This window comes from Dromiciops gliroides, chromosome 6, assembly GCF_019393635.1.
Source record: "Dromiciops gliroides isolate mDroGli1 chromosome 6, mDroGli1.pri, whole genome shotgun sequence".
NCBI classification, from domain to species: Eukaryota; Metazoa; Chordata; class Mammalia; order Microbiotheria; family Microbiotheriidae; genus Dromiciops; species Dromiciops gliroides.
This window is the reverse complement of record NC_057866.1, coordinates 79,780,035-79,791,623: the sequence shown is the minus strand read 5'-3', so window position 1 is coordinate 79,791,623 and position 11,589 is coordinate 79,780,035.

Sequence of the window (11,589 nt, the reverse complement as noted above, 5' to 3'; positions counted from 1 at the left end):
AATCCAACTCTGCCCTTTCCCCAAAGACTCCGGACTTAATAAACATTAGTTCCAATGATAGGTAGCTCCCAAAGGGTGCTTCTCTCTTGACTTAGTATGCCTCTGCACAGAGTTTAGTCCAGAGAAATCTCCAAATTAAAGCTTAGAAAGAATTTTGTATCTAGGTTTTCTGAATGTAGGGAAAAGATTTATCAGTTGTTCTATAAAGACCAAAGGTAACATGCTATGGGTAAAAGATATCCTTTATTTAACCCCATAAAAATGTAGAAAACAAATAGGACTCTCCGAGCCCATAAACAGCTACAGGATACATAGAACACTTTATAGGTCCAACTTTCCAGTAATTAGCTCCAGAAAAGATCCTCTGAGACCTTAGACACCCCTGAAGGGGAAAGACGTTTTTATAGTTGCCAAATAGCAACATCCCTTTCCAGACCTGCACTGTTCAAGTAACTCACTATAAAAGTGGCTGGGCATGACATGTAGGGAGGTATGGGTAAGAAAGTCCAGATCTTATAAAGGGAACAAACATTTATTAAGAACCTACTATGTTCCAGGAACTGTGTTAAGGTACTAGGGATATGGAGAAGGGCAAAAACGGTTTCTCCTTTCAGTAATCTTAGAGTCTAATGGAGAAAATAACATGAAGACCACTATGCACAAAGTACAGACAGAATGAATTGGAGACAAATTCAGAGGGAAAGCACTAATTTTAAGGGGGACCAAGAAAGGCTTCTTGCAGAAGGTGGGGCTTTAGTTAAGGCTTGAAGCTAGGAAAACCAAGAAGCAGAGATGAGGATGGAGAGAATTCAAGACAAGGGGAACAGCTAAGGCAGATTCCCATTGGTGGGAAATGGAGTGTCTTATTTAAGGAATAGTAAGGAAGTCAATGTCACTTGATGGAAGGGATTGGGTAAAAAGAATGATAAAAGGGACCAGGTTATGAAAGACTTTGAATGCCAAACAAAAGAACTATGTAGATAATCTTTCTCTAGAGCAGAATAGGCAGTCTATCTAATGGAATTGAACCAGAGCCTAGAAAAGCTGTGAACAGACTCCAAGGGATAGATAGTCAATAAAATGAAAGGTCACATTCAATTATCTCCATAGAAAATCCATCATGGGACTTGTCTCCAACACAACCACATCCACCCTTATTCTCCAACAATACCCAACTCTAATTCCTACCATTTCTATATAAATGCCTTAACTTCCCCACTTCTGAACTGGATGTGTCACTCTGGGCTCCCAAGAACCTATAGCAGCAACTTGTGCAGGTACCATTAGAAAAAGTCCATTTCCCACCCTCTCCCCTCAGATGATCTCTTGGCTGCTACAGGCACCCACAGAAGGCAGACTCTGTATCACTGGGAGGGGAGAGGAGAGAGGGAGAGAGAAAAATAGAGTAAGAGTCCTACCTTTCCCATTTTCATTTTAGGAAAGAGTGAGTCACACTTTATGAGCAGATGTGGATTGTGATCTGCATTGTGGATATCATTATATGATTTTTAGTTTTAAACCCAGTCCTGTCTCAAATTTCCCTATTATTATTAAAGGCACCATCATTTCTCCAGTCACCAAGGTTCTTATAATCTCATCGACTTAGAAGAGTCAATGATGATTCCTCATTTTTCTTTCATCTCCCATATCCCATCAGTCACTAAAGCCTGTCAATGATACCTCCATATCTCACATTTGTCCCCTTTTCTCTTCTTACAGTTACCACTCAAGTTCAAGCCCCCCCTCACTTCTCTCCTAGACTATGCAATTTCCTCCTAATCTTCCCTCTCCAATTGCCCTTCACACAACAGCCAAAGTGATTTTCCCAAAGCATGGATCTGATTATGCCATTTCCCTACTCAGTAAGCTCCAAGTGCTCCCTAATTTGTTTAATTTATAAGTCTTTGGCCTGGTTGACTCTTTCTCCCTGAACCATATTTTTCCAATATATTCGTTAACTGTACTCCCCTATGGTCACCTTTGCACTGAAGTCACCCATATGCAAGTACACGCACTTAATTTTATTTGGAAGATCTTTACAGAATTTGTTTCTCCCCATCTTCTGGAACCAATATTGGCACATAAGCTACCATTATTTTCATGGGGGTCTTTTAGCAAGTGCTTATCATTGTCATGAGATGAGCAAATATACCACAAAATGTTTCTTGTTGCCTTTTTACATACAATAAAGCCAACAAAATGAAGACAAAAATTTACCATGGAAAGAGCATTTATTCTAGAGTCAGGAGTCATAGGTTCAAATCCTGTATCTGAGATTCACTTATCTGTATGACCATGGACAAGTCATTTAACTTCTTAAGCTTCAGTTTCCCCATCTGTAAAATGTAGGCAAAAACTGTTTGGGGCTCTAAAGTTCCTTCTAACTGTAGTTCTGGGATGCTTAACTTGTGTATGTGTGCGTATGCGTGTATATATGTGCATTTGTGTGTATTGTGTGTAGTAGACCTCTTTAGTAATCTAGTGAAAACCATGCACCCCTTTCTAAGAATAATTTTTTTAATGCACAAAATAAAAACCTATAGAATTACAAAGGAAACCAAGGGTTAGTGAAATTAAAGATAACTTTTAAATTTTTTTTCACATCCAAATTCATAGACCCCCTGATATCTATCCATAGGCCACTCTAGTCTCCAGGTTAATAAACCTGTTCTCTAGGTCCATCATGCTCTGAATTCTTTTCCTTTCCAAGAAAAACCTACGCTACCGCACCTTTTAGGTGTGACTTTTTATTGTGTTCTAGCTTCATTCATAGTGAGAATTGTATGACTGATAAGATTCAGTTCTATTCTTAGGTCTACTTTGTTCATCACTAGACAAGGATATCACATTTAGAGGACCAAAAGATAAGTAAATATTTATGCATTGTCTAAAAATTTTGTGGTTCTTAGCATCTCTTATTCCTTTTCTGCCACTCAGCTCACAATCACTAAAGAAATGGAAGGAACCCCTAAAGGACTGAGGGCAATGTTTTATTTTTCTTTGTTTCTTTGGCTGCTATGGCCAAAGAATCCTTTACCAAGCAGTCAGATATCTGGGGCAACCAGGTAATAGAGTAGTTACAGTGTTGGACCTGGAGTCAATAAGACCTGAATTCAAAGCCTGCCTCAGACTCTTACTAGCTTTGTGACCTTACGCAAGTCACTTAACTTCTCTTAGCTTCAGTTCACTCATTTGTGAAACCTACCTCACAGGGTTGTCATGAGAGTCAAATGATAGGATATACATTAAGTACTATGTAAAGATTTAAGTGTTGTTAAAATTATAGTTGTTATTTTTGTTGATTATCCCCTTTGTCCTAAGTTTTTCCCAGAAAAAAATTTTTCCCAACATGGCAGAATCTGCCAGAGGTAGAGTTTTCATTAAGGCTTGAAGGAAGCCAGAAAAGCCCAGAGGTAGAAATGAGGAGGGAGAGAATTCAAGACAAGGGGAACAGCTAGGGGAGATTCCCATTAGTGGGAAATGGAGTGTTTTGTTTAAGGAATAGTAAGGAAGCCAGAGTATGCAAAGTCTACAAGAAAGCTAGATTACATTCATGCCATGATATGGTGTCAGTGTAGGGCATCATGGATATCATTTATTACTATTATTAATTATCAGCTCACATTTATAGCACATCTTAAATTCCACAAAACACTTTCTTTCCAAAACCCATATGAGATAAATAATGTCAGGATCAATTCTTCCACTCATATATGTCATCTTCCCCCATCCAAATGTAGGATCCTTGATGGCGGATACCATTTCTGCTTTTTCTGGAAATCTCCATCCCTTAGCAGAGCACCTGGCACATTGTTAAATGCCTTCCAATCCTTGTGGATTGATTGGTTGCATTCTGTAAATGACAAAATGAATCTCTGACAAGTGACTTGCGAAAGGTGAAACAGTTTGTGTCAGTCAGAATTCAAAACCAGAGTTCCTAAATACAGATTCAGCACTCTTTCTGTTATATCACATTGTCTTTCATGGAAGCAAAAGTAGATGCTTATGCCTGTGCTTGTCCCCTAATAATCCTGTGCTTTTAGTCCTCAGCTGGGCTCCATGTAGTCTTGACCTCTGTCTACTACTCCAACCCACAGTTCCAACTCTTCTGCATTATAATCACGTGCTTCTTCTGTATCATCTGCTTTGCCTACTTCGGCCAATGTCTGATGACTCATGTCCCCTTGCCACCCACAGGCCTGGCCTGACATCAAAGGTCTGTTGGTTCTTTGTGTTTTTATTGGTACTGAGTACTTTAATTCATAAGAGAGATTGATGGGCATTAATATTCACTTCACAAAACCCCTGTCAACAAAGGATAGTTTCATCACTGTGATTACTGTTTTTAAGATGGCAAAACATTGGCACAGAAAAAACGGATAACTCATAAAAGACTATGCAGTGAGTCTGTGCCATAACCAAAGCCAAATTTTATATGCCTCCAAGGAACTACACCTGGACAAAATTGTGAAGTGTTTCTCTTTGTTATGCTTCAGACTTCCCACCAGATGTGCTTCCTCCTCTTTGACTGTTGCCCTCTTTCTATGATAGGCTACTTTTCGGTTGTCCCTTGGCTACCCCCTGAAGAAGCTTCCCTGGACTTCTCCTCTTGAACATTGCCAAGCCTAAGCCCCATCAGAAGGAATCTTCCTTGTGTCAAGTTCCCATTGGAACATGATATGAGTGTAGGAAACTAGCAGGTGCCAGTGTAATGAATGAACTTCTGTTTGTGAGACCTCTTCCTGATATGGCTATTTGAACCTCAACAGAGTAAAAGAATGACTTTAGAACCAGCTAAAAGGAGAAATGGCTATTTCAGGAGGTAGTGGGTTTCCCCTCATTTGAGGTCTTCCAGAAGAAAACTTGCTGGTCACACTATTCAGGGGGTTTTATTCAGATAGGAGTTGGACTAGTTGGCTTCCAAGTCTCCTTCGAAAGCTGAAATTCTCTCATTTTCAAAGGGAACGATTAGTCACAAAACAAGAAGAAATAATGATTTCATGGTAAGAATTTTAGATACTGTACACAGGCATGTGGGAAGGGAAGATAGATTTAGGCCTAGAGAGGTAGATTTGATGTTCTTTAAATTATGCCACCAGTGATTCTAGCTATGTCACCAAAACAATGTTATCCAAGGCCTCCTTGCAAGTGACTATGGACCCTAACCATGTTTGGAGAACATGACCAGGAGTTAATCTTTCACTGAACCATCCAAGGTTAGAAGCGGAAAGGGCCTTGGATGTCATCTTTTCTAAACAACTCACACACTTTACCGAGAGAGAGAGAGAGAGAGAGAGAGAGAGAGAGAGGAAGTAATTTGTCTGTCCAAGGTTACACAGGTAGTTGGGGCATCTAGGTGGCATAGTAGATAGAGCACTGACTAACGTTGGGAGGACCTGAGTTCAAATCTGACCTCACACACTTACTCACTGTGTGACCTTGGGCAAGTCACTTAACCCCAATTGCCTTAAACATTTGGGTTCACCTCCAGTCATCCTGACTATATCTTGCCACTGGACCTAGATGGCTCTGGAGGAGATAGTAAGGTTGATGACCTTGCACAGCCCTCCCTCACTTAAATGCAATTCACTGCAAGTTATGACATCATCCCAATGTCATGGTCCTATCTGAGAATTAAGGACAAACAGCAACAACAGCTAGTTAGTAGCAAAGCCAAACTAGAACCCAGATCTCCCAACTCTCCGTCTGTCAATTTCTCCATCATAGCTTTTAGTATAGCCCTCCATTTTTCTTCTTCAGCTCTTATGTGACTTTGAAGTGCTCTCTATCCCCAACCTGATGGGGTGTTTAGAACCTACATACTACCTAGTACACCTATCTCCATGCCCTACCCAGGCCTGCTATTCCTGGGAAGATCCCTATGCTCCCAAAATATCCTTCCTGTCTTTCTCACATTGCATAAAATACATTCTCTGGAGGTAACTGATTTCAGCAATTAGGGGGAAATACCTCATGTGCCACTTTACTCATGTAGCCTTCTCTGACACTCTCAGCTAAAAGAGGTCTCTCCCCCATCAGGTATATTCCTAGAGCATATTATTTGGATCTCTCCTTGCCCGATCACTCTCCACCTTATATTATTCTGATCTTTGTTCATATTAAACCAGTATCCCAGCAGAATATAAGATCCTTGAGTGACTATTCATGTGTATATATCCTTAGCACTTATATATATATATCTCAACACACACGCACATGTGTGTATATATACATATATGTGTGATATATACATGTGTGTATATATGCATGTATATTATGTCTCTGTATATGCATGTATGTGCATGGATACACATACAGAGACATAATACATTCATGCATGCACATGTATGCATATATCACACACATTAAATGTTTGTGTACATGTTATAACATGTATGTGACTTTGTATATATACCCATCTTACAGATATACACATACCTATATCTATCCCTATCCCTATCTATCTTTCTATATTTCTATCTTGATAGGTGGATAGATGGATGGAGGGATGGATAGAGAGAAAGAGAGAGAGAGAGATGATAGAGAGAGAGATGATTGATAGAGAGATGATAGAGAGATGATAGAGAGATGATAGAGAGATGATAGAGAGATGATAGAGAGATGATAGAGAGATGATAGATATCCTTAATGCTTATCACAGTGCCTTGAACATAATAGAGGCCTAAACAGTGGTTGAGTTTAACTGTTAAGGAAAGCTTTTATCAAGTACATTTGCAAGAAGATGAATACAATAATTGGTCTAACAACATCAGGCCCCTCAGTGAGACTCATGTTTTGAACAAATAGCTTTTTAACCAAAGGAAAGAATCTCTAAGGGTAGAATTTCAGTGGAGACATTTCAGGCAGCACCAACTAAACCAGGCCAGCAGCTTCTCTGCCCATGCGTCAGTCAGGCTCCGTCAGTCAGGCTCTGATGACGTGAGCTGCACAGCACCTGGCTAAGCCCACTAGCACCCCTCAGTAGCAGCTTCCTCCAGGAAAGTTGTAATAGCCCACGTGAGAATGCGCTGAAGATGCCCAATTTAGGAAGCATTATGACCAGAATGACATAGTTAAATGATGCCACCTGTGGACTTTGTTTCATCCATGTGACTTTTTAAGGTTTTTTTTCCCCCAAAGGAAAAACAACAGCTGGTTGCCAGATGCCAATCTGTGTGACTTTGGTTGTGTTGGCTGCCTCAAGTTAGGAGGAGGTGATTTAATGGCCAATACTCACGTCATTCCCTGTCTTCGGTTACACACAGGCAGGATTCTCCTGATTTGGGGAAACTGAAGTGCATGATTGTGGTAAAGGGGGCAAAGGTGAGCCAGGAAAACAATGCCAGAGCATATATTTACTTGAGCCACAAAAAAAAAAAGAATAACTACTTGCCCAGATGAATTTGGAAGAAAAAAAGTCAGGATGAAAGAATAAACAGGGAATGTTAGAGCTGGAAGGATCTTTAGACCAAAAAATGTTAGAACTTAACTTTAGGACTTCAAACTTCTAGCTGGAAAGCCCCTTAAAGGTCATGCTTTCCAAGCCTCATCTGAAGCTCCAACTCCTTCTACAGGATCCCTGACAACTGCTCTTGGATATCCTACAGTAACCTTCAATTCAGCATCTCCTCAAACTATTCCTTTTACTCTAAGCCGGAATATCCTATTTCAATAATACCATCAGTGTCACCTGAAGTCATTCATTCTCAAAAACTTCCAACAACACACTAGTACTTCCCTCACTTCTCATTCTTCCTCCCTAAATGACTGATTCCAGAATTTTCTCCTCTCTACATTCTTTCTCCTTGATAAGCTAATCCTTTTTAGGTTTTCACTCTCACCCTCATCCAGGTGACTCTCAAACTCCTGTCTCTAGCCTCAATTTTGCTCCCAGGTTCCTATTCTAAATTTTTCAACTGAATGCTGGGAATATCCACATGAATGTCCTTCCAGTAGCTTACCCCAAAGTAAAGCCATCTTCTTTCCTCCAAAACCTGTTCTTCCCACTTCTTTATTTCATTTGATGGTTCCACCATTCTCTCTAGACCCAACCCCTTGAATCCATCTTTGACATTCCTCTTTTCTTCATATCCAGTTTCCAATAGCAAGAAACTGTGATACTATGAGGGTGGAAGTTGGGGGCAGGAGCAGGCTTTTGGAAGGATTATTTCTTACCTCAGTCTTCTAGTAGAGCCCACCACCTTGGGAATTCAAGAGAAGGAGGAAGACTTGCTGGGTTTTGCCAGGACTTATCTCTATCTAGGTTATGTGGGTACTGAATTGCAGGCAGCTGCTGGGAATCAATAAGGAGCAGGGAGTGCCTCTCAATTTACAAAATCATCAACAGCACCTGATAGATTTAGGTTTCATCAGTCTATGTGCTGGTCACAGAAAATGTATTGCTACAACTTCTATTAAGATGGCTAGGTGGTGCAGTGGATAGAGTGTCAGGTCTGGATCGAGGAAGACTCCTCTTCCCGAGTTCAAATCTGGCCTCAGACACTTACTAGCTTTGTGACCCTGGGCAAGCCACTTAACTGTTTACCTCAGTTTCCTCATCTGTGAAATGAACTGGAGAGGAAAAAGGAGAACCATTCCACTATCCTTGCCAAGAAAACCCCAAGTGGGGTCATTAAGAGTCACACATGACTGAAATACAATTAAACAAACAAAAAAAAACCTTCTACTAATGATACTGAGAAGACAAGTAAAACTTCAATATTATCTATAGTATACAAAGTATGGCTTGGGGCTTTACTTGGATTTTGTACAAGACAAATTTAGAAAAGATGTGTAGCCTATTGCAGACTAATATAGTATTTTAATTCAACTTTATTTTACTTTCAGGTCCATATTATCTTCCTCCCTCCTTCCCCTGAACCATCCCCATTGAGAAAGCTAGGAAAACAAAATCAATAATAATCACATGTCATCAAGCAGAACAAATTCCCACACTAGCCATATCCAAAAGAAAGTTATGTTTCACACTGCAAATCCATTGACTCTCTTTCTGGATGGAGATGGGTAGTATGTTTCACATCCAGAGAATTAATGTCCTCTTGAAACATGGAGATCATAATGCTGACCAGAGTTCCTAAGTCTTTCAAAGACATTTGTCTTTGAAATATTGTTGTGATTGTACAAATTGTCCTCCTGGATCTGTTTGCTTCACTTTGTATCATTTCATACAATTCTTCCTAGGTTTCTCTGAAACAATCTACTTTATCATTTCTTGTAGCACAATAGCATCCCATTTTATTCACATACCACAATTTGTTCATTCATTCCCTGATTGATAGGTACTCCCTCAGTTTCAAATTCTTTGCCACCTCATAAAAAGCTACTACAAATATTTTTGTAAATATCGGTCCTTTTTCTCCTTTAATTTCTTTGAGGGTTTGGAGCAAGTAGTGGTGACCCTGGGTCAAAAGGTATACACAGATCCATCCATTCTGGAGAGCCATTTGAAACTATGCCCAAAGGACTATAATACTGTATATGCCCTTTGACCCAGCAAAACCACTATTAGGCCTTTATCGCAAAGAGATCATAAAAAAGGGAAAAGGACCCACATGTACAAAAATATTTATAGCTGCTCTTTTTGTGGTGGCAAAGAACTGGAAAGTGAGAGGATGCGCTCAGTTGGGGAATGGCTAAACAAGTTGTGCTGTATGAATATAATGGAATACTATTGTGTGGTAAGAAATGATGAGCAGACAGAATTCAGAGAAACTTGGAAGGACTTACATGAACTAATGCTGAGTGAAATGAGCAGAAGCAGAACATTGTACACAGTTTCAACAACATTGTGTGATGACCAACTTTGATAGAAAACTCTTCTCAGCAATACAATGGTCTAAGATAATTCCAAAGGACTCATGATGTAAAATGCTCTCCACATCCAGAAGAAAGAACTGTGGAATCTAGCTGCAGATTGAACCATACTGTTTCTACTTTTTTGTTTTTCTTTTATTCTGATTCTTCTTTCACAACATGATTAATGCAGAAATATGTTTAATTTGATTACATATATAATCCATATATCAAATTGCTTGCTGTCTTGGGGAGGAGGGAGGGAAAAGATGGAGGGAGAAAAAGTTGGAAATAGAAATCTTATAAAAACAAATGTTGAAAACTATATCTACATGTAACTAGAAAATAATAAAATACTTTTATGATAAAAAACAAAAAATAAATAGATAAATAAATAAAAAGCTATACACATTTTAGTAGCCTTTGAGGCATAGTTACAAATTGCTTTCTAGAATGGCTGGACTCGTTTATAGTTCCAGCAACAGAGAATTAATATACCTGTTTTCCCACAGTTCCTTTGGCTATCATTTTCCATTAAAAAAATTAATTCTATTGTTATCTATCCTTCATTCCCAAAGAGGACCATGACATCAGGGTGATGTCATGACTTGCACTGAATTGGATTTAAGTGAGGGAGGATTGTGCAAAGTTGCCAGCCTCACTCTCTCCTCTAGAGCCATCTGGATCCAGTGGCAAGATATATATCAGGACAACTGGAGATGGCCTCAAATATTTGAGGCAAGTGAGGTTAAGTGACAAGGTTACACAGCTAGTAAGAGTCTGGAGGTGAGATTTGAACTTACATGGTGCAGTGGATAGAATTAACTATCACCCTGATGGGTATGAGCTAGTCAGAGTTATTTTAATTTGTATTTTCCAATTATTAGTGATATGGAGCATTTTTTTTCATATAGCTATTGAAAGCTTGGATTTCATCCCCTGAAAACCACCTATTCATATCCTTTGATCCAAGGTAGTATTATTATTATTTTAAAGATGAGGGCCTGAGGCTTGGAGAATTTAAGTGACTTGTCTGACGTCAAACAAAGTTGGTATCTAAGATGGGTCTTCTCACTATTAGTTCCATTATCTTTCTACTACACTAATTTTTTTTGGGGGGGGCAATGAGGGTTAAGTGACGTGCCCAGGGTCACACAGCTAGTGTGTCAAGTGTCTGAGGCTGAATTTGAACTCAGGTCCTCCTGAATCCAGAGACAGTGCTTTATCCACTGTGCCACCTAGCTGCCCCCGACTACACTAATTTTTAATGAATGAAAGATATTTTAAAAATAGAATTGATCAACTGTATTATGTCCAAAGGAGATACCAGGATGGCAAAAGGGTATAATCAAAATCTTCAAATAACCAAAAGTCTACCATATGTAAAGGAATTCTAAAGTAAGATTTGTTGGGGAGGAGAGTTCTCCCTTCCCCCAGTAAATGACCCTGGTATGACAAGTTTGAGCGAGACGACCTCTAACATGCCTTCCAGTTCTAGAACTATGATCCTGTGACAAGCAGAATCAATAATATATATATTATCAATACTTAGTAGCTGTGTAACTTTGAGCAATTCCTTTCTCTGTTTCTTCATCTGTGAAATGAACATGCTGGAGTACATGATATGAGGTTCTAAAATCACATTACAGAAAAGCATATCGTGGGTAAATGTAAGAAAGAATTTTCTACATATAAGAGTTCTTCAGTATTGGAAAGGGCTTCTCTGGAAAGGAAAAAAAACTTCAGTGTTTGATCAAGGCCAAATAACCATCTGTC